The 25,375-nt window shown below is 36.6% G+C and overlaps 1 long non-coding RNA gene across 2 annotated transcripts in view; it reads left to right on the plus strand.

The window, feature by feature from the left end:
• The window catches only part of LOC144305930 (uncharacterized), a 161,376-nt gene that overhangs the window by 8,828 nt on the left and 127,173 nt on the right, over window positions 1–25,375 (plus strand). Inside the window, exons 1-2 of one of the 2 annotated variants that reach the window (XR_013372959.1) lie at window positions 4,176–4,229; window positions 12,557–12,654. This is a non-coding gene — a long non-coding RNA (uncharacterized LOC144305930). Of the gene's footprint in view, window positions 1–4,175; window positions 4,230–12,556; window positions 12,655–25,375 lie in introns of those variants that run through there. The other variant, XR_013372960.1, reaches the window with a different exon arrangement.

Here is a 25,375-nt window from a genome sequence, read left to right on the forward strand (position 1 = left end):
AGGTTCGGATCCAGTTCCATATTTAGCTGTGTGACCTTAGATGCTTGGCTTACCTTCTCTATTCAGAATCAAATTTTTATGAGTGTACTGGAAGCATTGAATGAGATGACCCTGGTAAAAGTGCTTAACATAGCGTATGACACATTGTAAATGTTTATATTAGCAGGGTCTTTATTATGAAAACAAAACAAAAAACTTAGAATTAATTTTATTTGGGTTGCTTAAACCGGAAAAAGACTAGATCACAGCACGGTGATTTTTAATGAGATATTTTAAGGGGCTAGATGATGATTGTCATGAATATTTTTAAAATTTGATACATAGTTATTCTATAAAGAAAAGATTACATAAAGTAGTATGTACATGTAATCCCATTTATACAAATGTTTTCCCATTATACAAATTTATAATACAGATTATTTATCATTCATCTATCCAACTGTCCACTTGTCCAGAGAGATATCTAGAGTGACGGTAGCACTGGTTATTTCTGAGAGGTGTGACTTTAAGTGATTGCTTTATTCTTTATACTTTCCTATAATTGTTGAGCATTTTTTGAATCTGTGTAATTTGTAAAAACTCTAAAAGTATTATTTTAAAAAATCATAGAATGAGGGGATCCCTGGGTGGCTCAGCAGTTTAGCACCTGCCTTTGGCCCAGGGCGTGATCCTGGAGACCCAGGATCGAGTCCCACATCGGGCTCCCTGCACGGAGCCTGCTTCTCCCTCTGCCGGTGTCTCTGCCTCTCTCTCTCTGTGTCTCTCATGAATAAATAAATAAAATCTTAAAAAAAAAATAAAATAAAAAATCATAGAATGAAAATGAATGTCAACCCATACTCTGTTACAATGATTATAAATCTAATTCAGTAAAAACAGAATTAATAAATTTTTGCTGTAACCTATAGATGAAGTGATAGAATTGAATATCTACAATTATCTTTTCATGATACAAAATAGATATAGAATAAATTTAACAGAGAATTTGTAATTAGGAGAGATGAGATGTTCACACATTTTAAAGCTTCATTTTGCATAAAAAGAATAGGTCTTATGTTCAGGAAGATTTGAGCAAATATGTCCTAATTGCATATGGTTGTAAGAGAGCATTACAAAAAGATATTCATGTTGGAAATAATTATTTGAAATTATTTCTATGCTATTTCTAACATTAATATTTTTAATACAAACGAGAAAGAACTACCTCATAATTATCAAGCAATATAGAAAATCCCCATAGAATAAAACCCCAATTATTGAATCCCATTTAAATGAATTGTTGTTAACAAACACGACTGCTCACTGCAGTGGATGCTGTATTGCAGCCTCCAGATCCTAATCCAGGATGGAGGAGTTCAGTGCCAGCTGCTCAGCAGGAGGGATTTACCTTCAGCTCAGGGGAGCTGCTTTTTAAAAAAGGCCATGTCCCTTCCTGGGGAGCAATAGGATGTGGAAAGGCTCCCATCCCACTCCTTCCTCAAAAAGTTAGTTCAATAATGCTAAATGGCATGCTGATAAATTTTTTGACCTAATTACCATAAGTATCATCTTTATACCAACCACTAGGAAAACTGAGGAATTTAGGGTAAATATGCTATCTTTTATTAACTTCTGGATTTTTAAAGTATTATTTTAAAGTACTATAAAGTACTTCCTAGTTCTACTTACTTATTACTCTAGAACTTTAATTATATGCCTAAACTTCTGGCTTTGGAATCATTAATTTTTAGCACTATTTATTGATGCACAATTAGGAACTTAGCATGCCTATACTCTCTGCCCCTCTTTTTCACTCCTTTGGGTCAGCTCTCATTGATTTTTTTTTTTGATTTTTTTTTTTTATAGAGATAAGTATTAGGACATAGATTTATAAATGTATGTATGTGTCATTTGCATATGCATGGATATATAAATGTATATATATTTGAGAGAAAGCTATAAATATATATATTTGAGAAATACTCGTTCTAGGATTTTGGATCCATTTGTCCATAAGTTAATTATACAACTTAAAACAAGAGATATTACATAATGCATTATGATTATGTGAGTTTTATTTGTTGCAGAATTAAAGCAAGAAGTTCCTGATTGGATCCAGAGAAGCAGGAAATACAATGCTATGTCACTAAAACCATGATATTTGAAGGAGAATCTTTTCCATGTTAAGATGAAATGGATTCTTTTTTCTTTTACTCAATAGGTAGCTTCCTATTCGGACCATGACTTTATTATAGAGCTTTTTTTTTTTTTCTTCCCAGAATTTCTAAATGCATTGTTTTCTTTTTTTTTATGAAACCCTTAAGATTTTCTGCATTCTTTAAGAAATGTGATTGAATCATTCTTCCTAGGGACTTCTCACTTGTTATTATAATCTGACCTGCTTTACTGCTATACTCCTGGGATATCATCTCATTGTACTCTTGGGATGGTTTTACTATTTCTTAGGCTCCATTTCTTTTTCTTGGATTTCTTTCTTCATTTTTGCGGGAATATAGTGTTAAGCACTGTTTTCAGAAAGGATCTTGGAGTTTAAGTTTTCTGAGTCCTCACATATCTGAAAATGTAATTCTTTTTGTCTACATATTTGCTTGGTAGTTAGGCTAACCATAAAATTATAAGTTTAAATCATTTTTCCTCAGACATTTGAAGTCATTACTTCTTTTTCAGAGTTCCATGTTGTTAGGGTTGACCTTCACCAGATTCTTTTTACTATCAAATTTGCCCTCCTTGCAGGCTCCAGGCTTTCAGAGCTCACTTTTTCATCTTGCACTTGAGAAATTTTATCCAAAAATGGCTAAGTTGGAGACTTTTGTCATTCACTCTTCTTGACATTAGATGACTTTTCAATCTGAAATGTGTGTAACTTTTAGGGAAATTTTTTCTTTGCTTTGCTCATCTCTTTGCTTTAATTTTCTGTATTATCCTTATGGAACGCCTAGGAGACAGATGTTGTGCCTTCTGGATCTAGCTTCTGTGTGCTTTAATTTTCCTCTGCTTCATCATTTTGTCTTCTAGCTTTAAATTCCGAGTGATTTATTTTTGTGTTATCTTTCAGATGTCTAACTTGGTCTTCAGCCATATCCATTCTTAGATTTAATCTCTCTAGTGAATTTTATATTTTGGTAATTACATATATGTATGTAATTTCCAGGAATCCATTCTTGTTCTCAGATTCTTTTTTTTTTAAAGTAGCAACCTGTGCTTATTTTATAGATATCATATTCTATTATCTTTGGGGATAATTACATATTAATTAGAATGGAAACAAGGTATTTCCAATTATTTGTATCAGTTCTGTTTTCCTCACTGTTATTCTGTTTATTCATCTTGGTCATTCCCTCTGCTGCATTTATTTTCATCAAATGTCTGAGAAGACTAGGCTAATTTGTGTAAATGACTAGCGCAAGTCTCCTTTTCTGTTGAGTGAATGTTTAATTAAAAAGACCTCTTTCCTGACTGGGGAGGTATGTTGGTTGAAAATATCTGCAGATTCTTTAGTACTTTCTTCCTCAAGAGATGAGAGTCCATCTGTCTGCCCCTTGATCCTGGTTAAATTCTGTTACTGCCTCATGAACAGAGTGCAGTGAAAGTGGTGATGTGCCAGTATCTGAGAACAGGCCTTAAAAAATTAGCAACATCTACTTCCCGTATCTTGAAAGCAGCTCTTGGCATCTGGTTGCCATGCTGAGAGGAAGCCCAAGCAGCCTTATGGAGAGGCCACATAGGAGAGAAACTCAGGTGTCCAGCTGACAGCCCTAGGCAAACTCTCAGTCAGAAGGCAGCACTAGAGCAGCCCCAGTGGTTCAGCAGTTTAGCTCCTGCCTTCAACCCAGGGCGGGATCCTGGAGACCCAGGATCGAGTCCCATGTTGGGCTCCCTGCATGGAGCCTGCTTCTCCCTCTGCCTATGTGTCTGTCTCTCTCTCTCTATGTCATGAATAAATAAATAAAAAATATATATATAAAAAGAAGACCACACTAACTGGCCTATGATGTGAGTAAGTCATCTTGGAAGTAAATACTCCAACCCCACTCATGCTGTGTGGAGCATAGATGAGCTGTTCCCATCAGGTTCTGCCCAAATGACTGATTCATAAGGAAAAAAAAAAATGCTTATTGTTGTTTGAAGCCATTAGGTTTTGGGATGCTTTATTACACAACAATAGAAGAGTGGAACAGAGGCTGAATACAGGATGTGGGCAAGTTCTGGTGGAGGAGTTTCCTTTTGAGGTATGTGGGCAAGGAGCAGCAAGGCAAAATGAAGCTCAGGAAACATTATGCTGAGTGAATCAAGCCAGGCACAAAGCCAGACTACATACTGTATAATTCTATTTATATAAATTTGCAGAACAGAGAGAACTTATCTGTAGTGATAGAAATCAGATCAAATAGTTGCCTGGGTGGAGAATGGAGAGACTAGCTGGGAAAAGTCTTGAGGGGACTTTTGGGGTAATGAAAATGCGCTATATCTTAATTAGAACGGTGGTTACGCAAGTATGTACATTTGTCAATGCTTATCAAACTCTTCCCTTAAAATAGGTACATTTTACTGGATGTGAATCCTACCTTTATTAGATTGATTTTAAAAATATGATTACTTTTTCCTCTACCATATATATTCAATGGCTCAATGTCACTTAAATTTCTTTCTCTGGGATTCCAGGCTTTCACACGATTTGGCAAATGCATTCTCCATGGCTCACGCTTACCGATCCACTCATTATTCCCAAACATGAGTGTTTCTTCCTGGCATGTATGGCTCAGCTCCTCCTATTATCTCTTCGCAAAAGGCTTTCTTGCCATCATTACTTAATTATCAAGTCCTACTTGTCTTTTAAGGCTAACATCTAATGAAAAAAAAAAATCTTTCTGGCTTTGACAATCTGAATCACCTCTTTTTCAGCTACAACAGTAAACTGTTTGCACCATTTCTGTAGAATGTGTATTACTATGCCTTCCATTATAACTAGGCGTGTATATATTTGTTTCTCTCACCAGACATAAACCCCTGGAGGATAAGGCCTTTTTCTTGTTCAAATTGTAACTTTAGCTGTTTTTTGTCTTTGGAAAATGCTCAATAAGTCTTTGTTAAATTGAATTATCTGAACAGTTCTAAAATATCTTGTTTTGGGATAGGGCCGACTGCTAATTATGATTATATTCTATTGGCTAGTGTTTCCCCCTCCTCCATTATTTCAAATTAGCTTTGTTTTCATCCTGTGCTATATCTTCCTTGTCATATACACTGCCATCCATTCTTCTCAAAACCTGCATTTTATTGACACCTTTTATTCCAAAACCCTTCCTTGTAAAGCCACCTGTCTCTCCCCTACAGCCTGGGCTAGGTTTTCTCTGGGTCTGCTGGACTTTCAACACTTTGAGACTTCTTGTGCCTTGTGCTATGGACCACATATGTTAACCCTGAGTGCGTGGCTCCCTCCACCTTATTCTATTAATAATCCTTTCTTCATCTGGCTTTGCATTCTAGAAATCTGTGAAATATCTCATGTACAGGCTGCCTCCTTTCTGATTTTTTTTTTTTGCTGTTTTGAGTTCATATTTTAAAACATTTACTAATAATATAGATAGGAGATGGATATGAGGATTCAATGCATTACTTTTAACATATTTCCAATATGACATTTTATCATACTGGAATCCTTTACAATTATACTTTGTGTGTGAGAGCCTGTATGTGCGTGTGTGTTATTTTTGCAAATCACTTCACTTCCTCGTTTTTAAAATGATTGAGGTGGGCAACACGAACTTTAAAATATTTCAGGTTTAACATTCTAGTGCATTAGGGTTTTAAGCAGATGAAAACTTATTTTTCCAACGTTGAGAATTATTTTTGTACACCTACCTTAAGATGTATTTATTAGGGAGAGAAAAGAATGCTGTAGATTTAAGCAAGCTTACATATGTTCTAGCAAGGATTCCCATTAGACAGCTTTTGAATGAGCTAAAAAAGCATTTTTTTCCTCCACAGAAAATCCTTGTTTCCATTTTGCACAGAGATCTGATCTTCCCTGACAAAGCCAAAACAGGGGTTGAGGAACTGAATCTCTCATAATCCTAAAATGATTCAGTATGTGCTGTAGCAGCTCCAATGTGTATGTGTAGCTTTTTAGAATGATTTATTTACAGTGTACACAATAGGGTAATCTTAATTATCATTGAAATGCTTTGTAAGTTAACACAAGTAGTACAACACATAAAAAGCTACCATTTTGAACAATGCATCCTATATTATTTATCACTAGTTACAATATTTTCCCCAAATTTCCAAAGACATGTACCACTAGAACAGAAGTCATAGGTGCAAAGTTACGCTCATGATAATGGGAATCTGATCATGGCAGGATGGAATACAGTTTCTCTTCTGGTGGGTTGTGTGGTTTGTTTTTGTTTTTGTGGGGGACTTTACACGTACATTTAAATATTATTTTTCAGTTAATAATTAACCTAAGCTCTCATAATTTAGGGATGCAGGACTGTTACTATTGGAAGTGATGTATTTCAGCATAACATTAGGATGGGGGATATAGAGAAAAAAGGGTGGAGGAAGGGAAATCCCTGTGTAACTATGGAACAAGGAATGCATTTGAATTGAAGGATGAGTGGGGATCTTCCTGACCTGTAAGGAAAAGGAAGAACCTGCAAGAAAAGACTCACATCCTGGTGTCTGGACTTCAACGCAAGGATGCAATCAGAATTAGGGGGGATTGTCAGTGCTGTGAGAACACCCTAGGGAGAAGAGTTGCTTGTGAAGCAAGTACACCTAACTTAATATAAATATTAATGTTTTGGTTATACAAAAACAAGATCACATTTCTGCACCTCAGATTCCCCAGGGGTGTGTTTTAGCTTGCTTTTTGTTTTCGGTGGAGACTTGTGTTGTCAATTTAATATGTAAACTACTCTGTTGTGATTCAGGACCCCTACCTGACAGGAGTAAAAAGGGAACGTTAGCCAGTTCCACTTTGGAGACAGAACCTTAGAAGGCGATGTTTGTTTTTCATTTTCTTCTTCAAAATGACACCAGAAACAGCAAACACCAACAAGGTTAAAATGCATTCATCAAACACAGTTGCATGTATAATTTACTGAGTATACAGTAGCTTCATGAGACACATGCATTCTCAAAACTCCCTTTTGCAACCGAGTCTCAATGAGAATTAAAAACATGCCAAAGCAGATATCTGAAGTTCAGAACTGAAAATGTTTGGAGTCTGGCCAAGTAAAACCAACCATCAGTGGTACAGTTATATAATTTTAACCAGAATCCCTTATTTTTCTCAGGTGCTACCCCTGCATAGTATGATTCATACTGCAAATCAACAATGTGTTCCCTAATAACCACATTTTTTTTCATTTTCTTCTTAGGAAGATCTAAGGGCATCCATGCAGCCCTTCCCTCTTCTTCAAAATCTATACATGGGAATTTTTTGATGTAATATTGTTCAACTTTCAGGTTTCAAAATCTGCTTTCAAATACTTGTTTCAAATGTCAGTAGTAGGGTTCACTGTTTGGGTGACTAAGACATGTTTATGAGGACACATAGGGTTTGCTTGTGAATGTCCTTATGAGGTTGATGCTTTCAGAAGCAGAGGTACTTTCTAGTGATTCCTGGCAAAATCAAGAAAATCCTGTTTTTTCATGATGATACTCTTGATACTGCTGCTTATCAAAGGTTGCCAAGGCGTAAAATCACCTTCAGCTACCCCTACATAAAACAAGAGAATTCAAGACCCATTTATACACAAGTGAACCGAAAAAAGCAGTGTGGTGAGGATAACTTAATAGCAAAGGGCAAGTTGAAAACTCTCAATGCTTAGAGATCAATTGCCTTTCCACATAAAATGAAGTGGTCATATTTCTAAGCATCTCCTCAACAGCTTCATTGTCCCCTTTATTTCTACCTTGACTGCACACGCCCTATTGGGTTTCATGAGAGATGATGACATAATTTTCAGAAGAGACGTACAAGTCAAGATGTAGGTGACTCAAGGTTTTATAGGAAATCTGCCTTCGAGAGGGATGAAATGATTCTGTGGGCCTGCTTCCAAATTTATCACTGCCTAGAAAGCTTGCTGTATTAATTTTATGCATGAGTGCCTTATTTGTTTCATATGAGATACAGCACTATGCTACTGGAGCAAAATACCATTATGTCTGGAAAAGGATTAGGTCACTAATGCTTTGTCATCAAGGATCATTGGACACAGATTTTGTGCCATCTTTCACATGTTTATTAAGTGATAAATATTAAAGCATATTGGTATGTACGTGCGAAGGAGTGACATTTGAAATTGGTTAGTGAAGTGGCATTCCACTAAAGGCACAAGTGCAGCAGTATCTGTCACCAGTTCACTCCAATCCACTTGTTGCTCGTACTCTTCTAGTTTTGACTCTGGCATTAGTGAAAAAAGAAAATCTTGGCCTGATTTTACTTCTTGGGATATTTTCTCATGGGTCCAGGTCTAATGGCCTACTTATCACTTTGAGGAAAGGTAAGAGCAGGGTAGGATGTGAGGAGGAATGTAGTACTATTTTCTCTAGCTTTATGATAAGAATAGAGTACATAATATATATAAAACACACAAAATATACATTAATCAACTATGTTATCAGTGAGGCTTCTGGTCAATAGTAAGCTATTAGTAGCTACATTTTTGGGGAGTCAAAATTTGTGTGTGGGGTCAGAATCCTAACTCCCACATTGACCTAGGGTCAACTGTATACAATTATTCTCTTATTTGGTAGTTAATAGCAGATTCAGATTGCTGGGTTTGGTTCCCAGGCCTGTTACTTATAGCTTTCAGACCTTGGGCAGGTTAATCATTCTCTCTGGTTCTCCATTAATAAATCATCATACAACTCTGTTTTTTCTATTTTATTGATGGGGAAGCTTGGGTGCCGGAAATTCATTGATTTATTCCAGTCTACACATTTACTAAATGGTAAAGTTGAGGTTTGAACACGGGTTGTCAGTCCCCAAGTCCATGCTTTTTATATCACATTCCATTGCCTTCAACTCATGTAAACACTTAGAACAATATCTGAGATTTAGCAAAAATACTTAATATATATATGAGAACCTGAACTCAAGGAGATGAGAAAGTCTTCCCCACAGAAATGATGTTTGAACTGAGATTGAAGAATGAGTAAATACTAACTACATAAAGCAAACGGTTAGGGGAAAGAGGTGGTGGTTGAAGGGATGGTGTTCCAGTCCGAAAAATTGGAGGGAGCAGAGCCTATTTGGGTGACTGAAGATGGTAGGCTATAGGACATGGAGGCACAAAATGAGAGAGGGACAGAGAACAGATATTGCAGGGCTATGTGGATGATGTTAGGGAGTTTGGATTTTTCCCAAGTAAATGGGAAACCATTGGAAGGTTTTAAACTGGGGCTTAATAGTCTTATAAAAAGGTCATCCTGGCATCAAGATGTTAACATATCCTAACCTCTCCTACCTCCAGATTATCCAGAACGTGTGATCACTCAGAATAAGTACCGTGGGAGACTCAACTTTCCCCATACCTTTTTGATCATAACTCTTTAAAAAACAGTAGCAACTTCTAATATTGCAAATTTTGCTCCAGGGTCCATGAATATCCTAGGTACAAATTCTTTCCTCTCTTCCAGTGAACTCTAAGCATGTGAGTTATACCCTACTCCATCTTAGTGTTGGGAATTATTATTGCTATATCTCAACACTGTCTAGGACTGCTGCTGGCCCAAGGTGGTTTTCTTCCTCTTGCAAACTATAATTTATTATTTAAGATTCTGTATTTGAACCTTTTCCCTAATTTACACATTCATGGGCTTTTCTGTTGATTCTATACTATAATCTTTGTTCATATAATCTATCGTTGATTCTCACGATAATCTTCATTCTTTTATGAAGCAAATATTTCTTAAATAAATACTCATCCTAGGTACCAGATTATGTGCCGAGTATTTAATGATGATGAAAACATAGTTCCTGTCTTCGTGGAGTTTAGGCTTAGGTCTGGAGGTGACTTCTAAGGTCCAGACCTGGTCATCCAGTCTCTTGGCCTGTCTCCAGGATCAGCCCTTGGAAATTACACAGTATTTTCCCAGCAAATTTACTATGACAATTCTAGGTTTTAAACTTCAGAGCTTCCTTAGATGACCCCTTCTCCATATTCTGTTGTCCCATTTACCCCTACTTACTAATTCTTCCACTTGAGACGTTGGGCAGAAGCTTCCCCTATCTTGTTCTGCACATTCATCTCCTCCTTTCTATTTCCAGAGCTAGGATCCTAGTTAAGATTCATGCCTTCGTACTTGGATTGTTACTTTAACATCCTAGCTGATCTTATGGATCTGTAGTCATTCTCTTTAGTTCTTGCTAAAGAACTTCACATGGCAGATACATCTTCTTAAAGGACAGTTCTGATATGTCACTTTTAACTTTCATCAACATTAAAAAACTCTCTGTGGTAGAAATCCCAGCTCTTCAGATTGACACTCCAGACCCAAACTTTCAGTGCAGTTTTCTCCCCTTCAGGCATCCTGCATTTCAGTTAAACTGTATTACTGCTCTTCTCCAGACATGCCACATGCTTTCTTACTTTTGTATCTTTTGTTAATGAGGCTGCCTCCATCTGGAATAGCTTTCTAAAACATGTCATCTGTCAAATTCCATCTTTTAAGACCCATCCAAAATACCACCTACTTCATTAAGCCATTCTTGAGTTCCCCAATGAGTTAGTTCTTTTGTTTTTTAGTTTTTTTTTTCCCTAAAAGCAGACAAATACTGATAAAAGACTCCTTGTAAACAGGTGTTCATTTAGGCAGCTATTTATTAAACCATCAGATTAAAAGAAAACACTGTATCAGGTACACTTTTTAAATTTCTCATGTATGTACTTATCCCATTCTATCCTATCATCATGCAAGCATTAAGCTTATCTATTCGTTCATCTTACAAATATTTGTTGGACACTTGCTGTGTCCACAGCCCTCAGCCCACATGTGGATTAATATGGAAAGCTCCTGAGTCCATAAAGTAGGTGCATGTAATGAGAGATTGTCTTTGTGCTAGCCTGGTTGGAATGTTAAGAACTAAAACCTGGACATGTATTCCCTTAGGGGCAGAATTATTGTTTTTTTTTTTTTTTTTTTTTTTAAGTTTTTATTTATTTATGATAGTCACACAGAGAGAAAGAGAGGCAGAGACACAGGCAGAGGGAGAAGCAGGCTCCATGCACCAGGAGCCCGATGTGGGATTCGATCCCGGGTCTCCAGGATCGCGCCCTGGGCCAAAGGCAAGCGCCAAACCGCTGCGCCACCCAGGGATCCCAGAATTATTGTTTTTATATATTAAACCAGGTGTGTCTGAGTGTTGAAGTGGCTGGGGGTATAAAAGGCAGCAATCCCACAACTCGAGCTCCTCTTGGGTGATGGTTTGTTCTCCTCAGCTGCACCCCAAGGAGGAGGCGAGGGAGACCATGCTATTTATTACTTTGTATCAGTGTTTGCATCTTTGTCCTTCATACTTCCCATGTTCTGCTTATTTGGTGACTTGAGAACAAACCAAATTAAATGCCCATTTTGAACTATGTCCAAATAATTCTCACCCAAGATATGTCTGGTTAAGGTCTTCAGTACTGTATTTTTGAACAAACCTCACAAAGGTAATGAGCAGCCTTTGGCATCAACACCATCAGTATACATCTTGGCTTTACTTTGATATCTGTAAAATTAGACTAGACCCTGCTGGGACTTCCCAGTTTCAGAAGCTAAAGCATCACACTTTTTAGAGAAATAGAAGAGAAATCTGGTCATGTGACCTCACTTGACTGCACATATTTCTCCATGTGTAGATAACCCTAAAACCTGCCCTTCTCTTTCAGGGAACAAAGATTCTCTTCATTATGTTTTCATCAGGAGGAATTTTTCCTAAACGCTCCTAGCTCTCTGTACCTTCTCCTCTTCTTCCTTGCAGAAATAGAATGAGTTACCTAGGTGGTGGGTTGCTTGAGGAAGTTAATTTATCAAAAGTCTGTACAAGGTAGATTTAGCATAAGTGAATAAAGCATTACTCTCCTCATCCACAGAGACTACTTCTAGGACTTTGGTTAGAGACTCTTCAAAGAGTATTTAAGGTTAGTTGCTGTGATGAAATACCTACAATGCCCTCAAATAGAGGTTTTCTTTGATAGAGGTCTTCCCAGATTCAACAACAACCACCTCTAAGATATCTTTTCTAAGCTCAAGAAGAAAAAAAGAAAAAAAAGGAAAGGAAAAAGAAATCTTCATGCTAGAGGAAAGAATGAATCATTATTTTTACTCCTGTAGGAAATATTATACAATTTTTGTTATGAAAAGGCAATGAAAGAAAATTATGTGAAATGTCGGAAAAGAATGTTAAAGGTGAATCTCAGGAAATAAATTAACCAAAGCATTGTGTTATAGTATGTGATACTCATTTGCATGAATTTAAAAAAATTGTGATTTCTCTGATTCTAAATGGATATTTACTTTGTACCTAATTTTGTGTTTCTTGTGTTTCTTGAAAAAGGTCTTGAAATTGTATTGACTTCACACTCTTCGAAACCTGGATCCACCCCTGGCTTTCTGCACTTTCCACTATGGACCAGTCAGAGGTGGCCGTCCTCCGTAAGTGTGTTTGCTCTGCGGATCCAAATTTTTCTCTGGATGAGCTGTTTCAAATTTTAGATCAGTGGTTCAGCATTCATCAGTGTCTCCTGGACCATCTGCTCCACTGCTAGTTCCCACAGGTTTTCTGATTCAGTAGATCTGGATTGGGACCTGATTTGCATTTCTGACAAAATCCCAGGTGATGCTGAGACTGCTCCAGGCACCCTACTTAGAGAGCCACTGCTCTAAACCATTGGCTCTTTGGCTGCACACTGGAAGCACGTAGGTCATTTTTAAAAATACCGATACCTGGGGCCAATCCTTAGTGAATCTTCTGATTTAATTGGCCTGGTCATGGTGTGTTTTAGAAGTTCTCGAGGTGAATCTAACGTGCAGTCAAGGTTGACAACCAGGAGTCTAGACTGTGGGGCAGGATTCTTAGTAAACTTAAGTAGTAGATCTAAGCAGATCTACAAAATAGCATTATCAGTAATAAGGGTGACCTTTGGGGATCCCTGGGTGGCTCAGCGGTTTAGCGCCTGCCTTTCGCCCAGGGCGTGATGCTGGAGTCCCGGGATCGAGTCCCGCATCAGGCCTCCTGCATGGAGCCTGCTTCTCCCTCTGCCCGTGTCTCTGCCTCTCTTTCTCTCTGTGTCTCTCATGTGTCTCTCAATAAGTAAAATCTTAAAAAAAAAAAAAAAAAAAAAAGGTGACCTTTTACACATTATTGTGTGCATGGTATTCCAGATGATAACATGAAGTCTATTAACTAAGAAGCCTTTGTGATATAAAACAATTTTGCATACCACTACATCACCTGTAGCTTTTTATATTTTCAAAATATAATGTCAATATGTATTTGGAAAATCAACAATATATTGAAGTGAATTTTGGGGTGGGGAACATGATGGAGTTCATTAAATGGGAGACGTTCTACAAGAACTCAGCAAATTAACGATCTCTAGCTGAGACTAAAAGTTGGATTTTGTAGACTTTGGATTGGTGTGCATCTTGCCTGCATAATTTATGATGCTCTAGAAATCTAAAATAGCTTGAAGTTTCTTAAAGACATTTTTTTGGTATCCTAATTTTATTTTCTCAACTAATTTCATGTTCTTTTCCTATTTTATCTGGTTTAGTAGCTCTAAGAAAATGTATTATAATATTTAATGCTCAGTTTATTTTTTTCTCACCAGAAACTAAATCCCTTATGATGGTTTCTCTATAACATAGCTATTAGCCTCAAACCAAAAGGATTGTGGCGTCTCTAGATTTGTCTTTAGCAGGGCTCTAAAAAAGCTGGCCATGGATCCTCTAGTGAGCAGTGGCTTGAGAATGAAAGTAATTTCTTTCTTTGAATATCTGGGTGCCTCATGGAGATGGGAAGTCTTTAACTACATATTATATCTCTATACTTATTATCATTCCATTTGGAAAAACATGTCACATAGGGCCAAAGAGATCCAGTTATGCTGTGGATTCTGCTTAAATGAATACCTGATGAAGCGATAAACCCATTTTAAAATGAATTTGCTGTTCCCATCAATTCTTTGCGACTCTGTTGCAAGCCTGAAAAATGTATCAAATAATGAAACTTGATAATCTGACCCTGCTAAATGCTGCAAGCAATGTCCCAGGCTGCACATATGGTGAGCCCTTTATTTATTTAATTTCTGATTTTAAAAAACCTGAAAACCCTCTGTGGAGGAACATCTTTTCCATCTTCCAGATAATGCATTCAAAAACCTGGCTACCCAGGAAACTTAAACAAATCGTATTGGGTTGTTTGGACAAACATAGAATTAATTTACATTAAGTACAGTGTGACACTGTCATTAATTTTGATAGAGTATTACAACAGGAGTAAAAAATGCCTGGTTCTTGTGGCTGACTCTACCACTAAACAGATAATCCAAGGGACCATGTTTAAAACACGAGAGTTGTCCTAATTGGCAGCTGCAAGAGCCCACCTAGTGAGGTCATCTTCTCTTTTATAGCCTTTTGAACTCCATGTGAATAGACCTTGGGGTGAGGGAACATTTTTGATCCAAAACTCGTTATCAGGGCTGGAAATTCATGCCTCCCAGTAGCGTCATTTTTATCCGAGTGCCTCATTTTACCCTGGCGAAAGATTAGCATTCCTCACAGGAGCATTGAAACTAATTGTTACAAAAAATTAATTAATGACATGTGCAGATGGAGGTATTCCCTTGCATGGAGAGGGCTAGAGAGGAAATCTGTATCATTTTTCTAAATAATTTAACTAATGGAATGATTATGATAGCACCTTGTTTCTGTGGGTCTTCAAAAATTGAAGGCTTAGGTATGATTTTTATTAGTGGCTGGGGAATGAATTTAATAGCCTTTCAGTGTCCCTCTTCATTTGCTGTTTTCTCATATCAACTGAGCTGCTTTCAAATGATAAATCACTATGACTTATCATAATTATGTGTCCATATGACAATGTAGTGTTGACCCTCTAGCAGTAGGAAATGGATTTGTAATTAATTTTTCCAGTTATGATGATGAGTTTGAATTGAGCTTGGCATGCTTTGACGCCACCCTCTTTTTGACTAAGCATTTTTTTCTGAAATAACAACTTAAGACTTCAACAATGGGTATCTATTGGTTTTGCTTGCCATTTCCCCTCTGGTAACCAATTTTCCTTTAGGGGTACCAGTCCTCCCCCACTTCTATCTGTACGATTGGGGTGGAGTTGGATCCCTCTCCTAGCTCTGGGGGTGGGTACATGGATCAGACACACAGATGAGAGCTCAGCATCTGCTTAGATACCCTGATTGCTTCAGGGATAGGCAGATAATAATGCAACTTGGGATTCCTGCTGGAAATTTTGGAAAAAAGAAGTCCTATCTTTTGTTTCCGGTGTTACTAAATGGTTGGATGTGATCTGAGAGCTCCTATTAGAGCTTTGTGTCATTATTTGAGGAGAACCTATCTTAAGAAAATCGACCTGAGAAATGAAAAGGAACAGATGCCTGAAGTTTGAGCACTTGGGTCCAGTTGTGCTTGAAGTAGACTTTGAGATTACAAGGGGTCAAAAATCCCAGGTTTTGTTGGATTGGAGTGGGTTTCTGTTACTTGCAATCAAAGGAGGACTCTCATACACATGCTCTGTGGTCTTCATTCTGAGGATATCAACAAGGGGACAAATACAAATAATGTCCTCTCAAACTGTACCTATGTATTGAAGAAGCCAGTGTATTGTGTTCCTATCTGATTTCTCTATATTATAACCCACATCATTTCTAAGGCTTAGAGTACCTGAGGCAGGAGGAAGATAAGACTTTCTCACTGTAAAGAAGAAAAATGTCGAAATTTGGAATGCTTCCACTTCCATGAGAAACTGGGAACTTTATTGGTGTCTTGTCTGAATGTGAAGGCCCTTGTTTTAATTTACAATCAAGATTTGACCTAAACAAATAAGCAAGAGAGATATAATAGGCTTTTTTGGAGGTAAAGTTTACAGTAGCTTATTCTGTAGAATGCACAGTCTTTTACAGAGGAAAAAGCTGTAATGGTTGATAAATGGAAATAAAATATTTGTAAGCGAAGATTATTCAGTTTAAATTTATTTGTAATTATTTTAATATGATACTATTTTACTTAGGTAGAGAAGTGGTCACACAAGAAGAGTGTTGTTAACCCAGGTGATGGCATCTTGAGGTCATTTTATCTGAGTTTGCCATTCCCATTGATTGATTTGTATAAACCGTTCCATTCTGTGAATTTTTTTTTTTTTTTTTTTTTTTTGCACAATGTTAATCATCTGGTCACCAAGGTCTAAAATTACATGAGAAGTGTCATTTGAACTGGAATAAAGGTAGCCTCCCATTGCCTTTTTTCTGCTCTTAGGTTACAAATTCTGGGACTCAGAATAGACGTCAAGGCTTTTTGAACAGCCAGTGCCCTGTTTTTGATTGGCCTCAGTTGTTCTGTGGGTCAGCAGGCAGCAGCAAAGTGGCCAGCTACGTGCAGGGATGAGTGAAACTAATTAGCTCTGATGGGAATCAAACGTCGGATCTTGGCATTACTAGCATTATCCTCTGTGCCTCCTCCCCCTGCCAGCACACTGGTGTGCATGACACATGAGAAGCTGGCAGGTCCAGCATTTTGTTTGGCCACAGAGCTCACCAGCACAGGTGTCCTTTGCATCTGAAAAGGAAGGAGCTGAAATGAAAAACCTCATTCCGCCACTCATCAGTCCTACCTCCTAATATTTGACCAGAGAATTAATATCAATAAATTAAGTCACTTTTAGTTGGGGATGAGCTTTATATTCTTAAAACATTTTCCTTCTTTATATGTGTTTTAAGACTCAACTATGTGAGAGATGTTATGGGATGAATTGTGTCCTCCCAAAATTCATATGAAGTCCTACTGCCCAGCACCTCACAACGTGACCTTACTTGGAAATTGAGTCTTTACAGAGGTAATCAAGTTAAAGTGAGGTGATTAGGGTGAGTCTGAATCCAGTATGACTGGTGTGCTTATAAGAAGGGGTAGACTGGGAGCACCTAGGTAGCTCAGTCAGCATCTGCCTTTGGCTCAGGTCATGATGTCATGATCCCAGGGTTGTGGGATCAAGCCTGGCTTTGGGCTCCACGATCAGTGGGGAGTATGCTTCTCCTTCTCCCCTCCCACCCCCGCTCATGCTCTCTCTCAAATAAATAAAATCTTAAAAAAGAAGGTGTAGGGGGATCCCTGGGTGACTCAGCAGTTAAGCGCCTGCCTCAGCCCAGGTCATGATCCTGGAGTCCTGGGATCGAGTCTCATGTCGGGCTCCCTGCATGGGGCCTGCTTCTCCCTCTGCCTGTGTCTCTGCCTCTCTCTCTCCGTGTGTCTCATGAATAAATAAATAAAATCTTTTTTTTTTTTTTTAAAGAAGGTGTAGATTGGAATAGACATGCACAGGGGTAAGACAGCGAAGAGATGTAGGGACAGAACAGCCGTTCACAAACCAAGAAGAGAGGTCTGGCCCAGATCTTTCCCTCACAGCCCTTAGAAGGAGCAAATCCTCGACTCCTTGAGCTTGGGCTTGTAGTCCCCAGAGCTACAAGGCAATGCACTTGTTGCTGAAGCCATGTGGTTGGTGGTACTACGGCAGTCCTAGCAAACTAATATGCACAGTTGGCCAGTATCCAGGGCCCGGTAGCTCAGGATGTAATATTTAACCATCCTCGGTGAGGAAGTTATCACATTTCGATGTAAAACTTGGAAGACTTGTCCATGAACATATAGTTATCTAGTAGAAGAGCATAGCTTATAATCTGGGTGTTTGATTCCAAGTTTCGTGGGTTTTCCTCTTCCAAAAAAACAACTTTAGGAAGCTAAGGGATAAATATATCACTTCTCTTAGAAATGAAAAAATATTTACATATAAATTTTAAAAGGGCACAAACAAAAATGCTTATAGAACACCCATTTAGCTGCCATCCAAATTTAACACATGTTGTTACATTTCCTTCAGATTTTTTTCTTCAAGAAATAAGTCATTACAGATATTTCTCTTATATCCCATTTTTGGTCATTCTCTAACTCCTCCTCCAAGGCAAACACAGCCATTAATTTGGCTTATATTCAAGCCATATTTTCACTGTATTATCTAGTAAAAATAATTTTGCACAGAGTAATGTTGCAATGGACGTCATTGAGTATTTTTTTGTACATGTGTTTGTAAGAGTTTTCTTTCAATTAATACACCTAAAAACCAAATTTATAGGTTCAGGATAGGCACTTCTCTATTTTCACTAAATATTGTCAAACTGACCTCTAAGTGAGTGATACCAAATCATACTCTCACAGCATATGAAAATTAGTGTTTCCCCATATCTTTGGTATTATCATATTTTAAGTTTTTAGCAATCTGATAAAATTTTTAAAAGATTTTCTTTTTTTTTTCTTTCTTTCTTTCTTTCTTTCTTTCTTTCTTTCTTTCTTTCTTTCTTTCTTCTTTCTTTCTTTTTCTCTCTTTCTTTCTCTTTCTTTCGTGTGTGAGCAGTAGGAGGGGTAGAGGGAGAGGGTGAGAGAGAATCTCAAGCAGACTGCACACTGTGCTTGGAGCCTGCTGTGGGGCTTGCTCTCACGACCCTGAGATCATGACCTGAGCCCAAATTGAGAGTCAGATATTTAACTGACTGAGCCATTCAGGTGCCCCAACAATCTGATGTAATTAAAAATGTCATATATGTGTATATAAAAATACTATGCATGTATACATATACATATATAGCCATAGGGAATATATAGCATTGTTTCTGTATTTAAAAAAATATTCGTGAAATCTATTATACTTTATGTATTCTACAATTTGCTTTTTGCACTTAATACATTTGTGAGATTTAGCTTTTCTAGTTCACTCATTTTCACTGATACATAGTATGCTATTGTATAAATACATCGTGGTTTATTTATGTATTCCCCTTTTGATGGATATTGAAGATATCCATCTGATTTTTCTGGCCATGGCGATCAATATTGCTGTGAACATACTTATGCATGTCTCCTTGCACAAAAATGTAAGAGTTTCTCTATTCAACTAGGAATGGAATTGCTGGGTCATAAGATAAATATGCTTTCAATTTTACAAATACTGCCTAATTGTTCTCTCAAGTAGTTAAATTACTTTGCAAATCTATCAGCAGAGTAGGAGAATTCCCATTACTTTACTTCCTTGTTAAGAACACTTGGTATTGTTATATTTTAAACTTGTTCATCTGATAGGTTTAAAATAATAAGTCTGTATGCTGGTAAATTGGCAATAGACAAAAAAGTTCTAATTTGCAGTATTTGTCCATTTGCTTAGCATGGATATTGCCACCATAGCCAGCTTCAAGTTACTAACATGACCTTACTGAATGTTGACAATGTGGACCTGGGGAGGGATGGATAAAATTAGCTCTGGCATGATGGGTCAAACTGGTTTCCTTCCGCACACCGCTGGTCATATTTAGATTTCTCTGATTACCAGTTAGAATGAGCATCTTTCTGTTTTTTCACCATTTGTGTTTCTTATCATATGAAATTCCTGCTGTGCTTCTGACTACTTTTCTCTTAGGCTATTTATTTTTTATTTATAAGGGCTTATATATTTTATATTATTTATTTTATTTTATTATTTTTTAAAGATTTTATTTATTTGAGAGAGAGAGTGTGAGGGAACACAAGCAGGTGGAGCAGCAGAGGGAGAGGGAGAAACAGACTCCTCGCTGAGTAGGAGCCCGACTCTAGGCTCAATCCCAGGATTTTGGGATTATGACCTGAGCTGAAGGAAGATGATTAACCAACTGAACCACTCAGGAGCCCCTTATTAATTATTAATTTTAAATTTATAAATTTAAATCCAATTAATATATTATTAGTTTCAGAGGTAGAGATCAGTGATTCATCAGTAAGAGTTTATTATATATTTTAGATGCTAATTATTTGTTGGTTTTGAATGACAAGTATTTTCTCCCAACTTGCCCTTTTCCCTTGTTTTAATAGTGTATATCATTGCATAGAAGTTAAGTTTAATGGAGTTTATGATTCTTAATTTGTGGTTTTTGCTCTGTGTGTTTAAAATGATTTCCTACCTCAAGTTTATAACATTTTATTTTAAACCTGTTAAGGTTTTCGCTTCTATTTTAACATTTAATCCTCTTGGAATTGATTGTTTATGGACCGAAGTAGGGGTTTTATTTCATTTGCTCTGATAATATGTTTGATTTGGCTTTCATTTTTCATTGGTCCAAATTGTCTTCTTTCTCATAGATCATATGTGTAGGCTGTTTATAGTTTCTTCAGTTTGTTTCATTGATCTACTTCCATATTTATACATAAGTACCATCCTATGCCAAGCTAGAGTGATAAAGATACCTCCCCGTATTCCATCTTGTTCTCCCACAAAGTTATTTCGGCAACCTTAGCCTCATGGGATAGTGCTTAAGAGCCAGGAGACCAGCTGGACAGGAATCTTTCTTCTATTTGTCTGACCTTGTATAAGATTTTAATCTCTTTGTGCTTCAGCTTTCTCATCTGTAAAATAGGGATGAAGTAGTCTCTACCTTGTAGATATGGTTATTATGGACATTAAAGAATTTTGTGTGATTTTTAGAAAAGTGCCCAACTCATAGAAAAGGCTATTATATATTTGCTATTATTGCATAAACATATCTAGTGTCAGTTTATCAGGTCTCCCAAAATCTTCTGCCAGGATTTTCATCGGAATTTCACTGAATTGACATGTTAATATGGAGAACAATTGACATCTTTATATATTGAGTTTTCCTTTTGAGTAAATAGCATATTTCTTTGTATATTTAAGTCTTCCTTTTTAAAAAAAAAGTTTTAAGATTTCCCTCATAATATTCACGTAGATTGTTTGCTATCTCTCCTTGTATACCTTTTTTTCCTTTGCCATCGCTATACCTTAGCGATTTGTACCTTAAAATTTTAGACTTTTTCTTTGATATGAGTTTGAGAATCCACTTACATTTCATAAAATGTTTATGAGATTTTGATAATTACTTTATTGAAGTTGTGGATAGTTGGGAGGATGTTTTCTCTTTATTATATTCGCTTTATGAACATGGTATATGTTTTTAAGTTTTTTTTAAGTCCTTGGTCAATGGCATGCAAGACATGTTAGTGTTATGCTTAGGTATCCTATAGCTTTTGATTGTGAGTGTACATTGTCGATTACATTTCCTACTTGAGTGTAACTGTAGATAGGGATGCGGTTAATTTTTGCCTATTGTTCCTGTTGCAAAACTCTATTACCTTTTGCATTTGGTATCTTCTTGAATTTTCTAGTGTAGATAATTATATCACCTGCAAATGATGACAATTATGCCTTTGTACAAATCATGTCCTTTTAAAATTATCTTTTAATTGACTGGGAAATCTAATGGAATGTTGAGCGGTAGGAATGGTAGATGGTAATTATTGACCTTTTTCTTTGGTTGTACACCAAAACTAACAGTGGTGGGGCGAAATCTGAAATCCTATCGATAAACTATTTTTGCTCTGTTATGCTAATATCCATTAGATTATTTTGCGTTCTGCGTAGATCTTTTAACTTGATTTTTTAAATCAGTATACATTATATTTGGAAAATATTGGTTTACTGAGTCATGACAAATTTCATTAAACACCATCAAAAGGAAAACTACACACTCCTTAATATAGCCACCTGTCTCACTGGGACAGTCTATAAATATTGGGACACTATCAAACTCATGGTCACGGTTATAAGTTTTCCAAAATTCTCATTTTCACTTGAAAGCTTAAATTTTATCAACTGGCAATAAATGTTAATTGTCAGTTTTCCTTAAAGTGACAGATTTATTACCTCATGTTTTGAAAAAAATGTGTGCCAAAACCAAACGTTGATAGCCATAATTTGTCTATTACTCATTTTTTCAAGTAAAACTGGTGTTCTATGAAAAAAAGTGGTAATTTATTTTAGAATTCAAAAAAATATTAATTTCCTCAAAATAACTTGAGTTTCTCAGTCTGCAGCAGAAAGTGCTTTATATACACTTCTCATTTTATCACACTGAATACTAAAAGGGTACATACATTGGTTGAGATTTAATAAAATTAATGCCACCCCTTCATGGAGCAACATTGGCTTTCTGGGAAGGTTGTTTTCTGCAAGTGGATGATATTAAAACAGAAAATGCCAACTCATACAGTTTAGTATCAATGCTTTTGTTTTAGCAGTTTACCCACTAGTATTACTGTAATATTAGCATACATTTCAATACAACGAAAGTGGCAGATAACATCTTAATATTATTATAAATAAATAGAATTTTGATTTTATATATCTTATTCCTTTAACCTTTCAGTATTCTATATTAGATGTTTCTCTCAAAAATACATTAATGCTGAAATGAAAAGTATCGGATTTGATGGTCTTTTATTGGATGATTTTAATCCATTTATAGTTATTGCTATTGCTGGTTTATTTGAACTTTATCTCTGTTGTTTTCTGTTACCATGTTGTTTTTGCTTTTTCTTTTCCCCACCTTATTTATGGCTCTTATTGTCGTGATGTGCATTGATATTTATTTCCCACCTTCTTTTTTTCCCCCTGCTACTTTGAAAGCTTGGTTTTTGATTCCAGTTTTTATTTTATATATTTTTGCTAAGCAGTTTAACAACATCATTATCACTGTCATCATTATGATACCTTAGCTTTTGTTTTATATTTTATTTCTTTATTTCTCTGTGCTTCATTCTGACTGAACACTTTTTATACTGCCTTCAAATTAATTACTTCTCACTTTATCTGTATCAAGGGAATCATTTATAACCTATATTGTAATTTTTATTTTAGCAAGTTTTTAGCTATTTTTTTATTTCTGAAAATTATAATTGTTCTTTTTTCTTATCTATTCAGTCTTGCTTCATCTCGGACTGCTTTAGTTTTATAATTTGTGTTGCTATTTTGTGAAAATTATTCCTTTCTTCATTTCTTTGAAGATTTAAAATATACCTACTTTAAAGTCATTTTTGACAATCCTAAAACTGGATTTTTGTCCCTTGACTCTGTTATTACTTGAAATTTTAGTTTGTAATTTTATCTTGAGTGACAATCCCTTTTCATGTTCTCTGTGCTCATTCTGTCCTGTCTGTGCTTTTGTACAGAGCTCTACACAGACTGTGGCTTCTCCTTATCTAAAGCCAGTTTTCATTCTGATGTCCTGTGGTAATATTGGAGAAAAATCTGTACAACTCAACTGTGATCTTTGGGTTACTTTAACTGAAGTCCTACCTGCTTGGCTGTTTCTGCTTCTTCGTCATACCCTCCTCCCCCCCAATCTAAGTATATTGCTTCACATAAACCAATGTCCTGGGAATTTGCGTGGCTTTTTCAGTTTCTTTTTAAATGTTTTTTCATATCTTAGGTCAGATCTTTTATTTAATGCAATTAGTCTGGCAATTTTCCACATCCTATATGAATCAAAATCTCAACTGCTTTTTCCAGCTTAAATTCTCCATTAAAAAAAAAAGTGTTATTGTGGGTTCTTTTCTCCTCTTTCCCCCAAATATGTTGACACCCTGACTCTCAGTTTGATCATGTTTGTAAATGGGGCCTTTGAGAGGTAATGAGGCTCAGATGTAGTCATGAGGGTAGGGCATGCACTGAGGAAAGGCCTTATGAGCATGCATAGGTGCATGCAAGAAGCTGGCCATATGCAAGCCAGGAAGTGGGCCTTCACCAGGAACTGAATCTATTGGCATCTTGATCTTAAACTTCCCAGACTGAGAAATAAATTCCTATAGTTGAAGCTACCCAGATTGTAGTATTTTATTATAGCAGCTATGATATGTACTGTAAATAGTTCAGAATCTGGTTGATCTAGTGCTTATAGCCCCTACTTACTGCTGTTTCTGTTCTCTGTCCAGCTCTTTTGTATATTTACATATTTTTAAAGATGTCGATGTTTTAAATATTTTTTTAAAGAAATTTAAAAAAGTACTCTGTGTGTCTCAGTACTCTGTGTGTCACGGATAAGGTTGAAGCTTTAATTCAAGGCACCATCTTGATTGGAAGCCTTTAGGCGATTTCTTTAGGAACTTCTATTAAATAAAAACATAAGCTCAAATGGTAACACAACAGAGATAGAGGTACTGGATTAATTAGTAGAATGGTTAGGACAGGAGCAATTATGCATATTGAATTCTCTGTAGCGCTCACCACAATGTTTTGCATGTAATAGGTACTCATTATCCATTAAGCCCCTGGCATTTGCAGATTTAACATTTGTGGTTTTGAATTTTCCCAAGTGACCTCCAGAGGGCCCTGAAATTTTGCTGCTCCCAGCATGCACATCTCATGGTGACTTTGTGGTTCTCTGTTCTTTATCAAGTGACCTTTATTGTATACCATCATCAAGTGCTCACAACTAATTTTTTTTTATGTGTAGAAGAGAGGTGAACTAAGAGACATGATCTAATAAAAATTTAAAAAGTGGTAAACTTCTGGCTTGGACGTATAAAGGGAACAGATGATCTTCAATAGAATAGTTCAGGAGAAAATAAAGAACTTTAGCAAAATGCTCTGAAATCGGGAATTCAAGAATATGTAGAGGAGTCTGGAAGTATTCCTGATGAATGTCAAATGTCGACTTTAAGTATTTGTTGATTGGAAGGAATTTGAATTGGTCATAGAAGTTACCTATGTGATATGACTTAAGAAGACTCTGCTGTCCCTAAATTCCTCCCCTCCAGACGTAGTGTCTGATTATTACATCATGAGAGATTCATTACTTTGTAGTAAGAATTGGCCTCTCTTTGAAAATATCTCTTTACATTCATATTCATCTGTTACTGTGAGGGGAGCAGGAACATGATCACCAACACTTTAAGCTAACAGTTCTCAGGTCCACGGACCCAACACTGTCTGAACATCTTTTACGTGCCAGAGACTCTTGGCGGTATTTTGTGGAAGACACAAAGATGACCTATAGGTAGTTGTCATTTGGGAACTCACAGCCCAGTGAAAAAATGGGTAGAATGAAATATTAAGACCTAATGCAATGAGTGACAGTAATGTAAGGAGTGACATTTGTATTAACAAAGTTATACTCTGGTAGCTTGGAGGAGGGAATAATCAATGATTCCAGGGGAGATAAGGAAAATCTTCAGAGAGGAGGCCACATTTTTCTATCTTGTGAGGGACTAGAGGGGGGGATTTGTGTGGTAGGAAGAGATGGGAATGATTCTTGTC

The sequence above is a fragment of the Canis aureus genome, chromosome 36 (assembly GCF_053574225.1).
Source record: "Canis aureus isolate CA01 chromosome 36, VMU_Caureus_v.1.0, whole genome shotgun sequence".
NCBI lineage: Eukaryota > Metazoa > Chordata > Mammalia > Carnivora > Canidae > Canis > Canis aureus.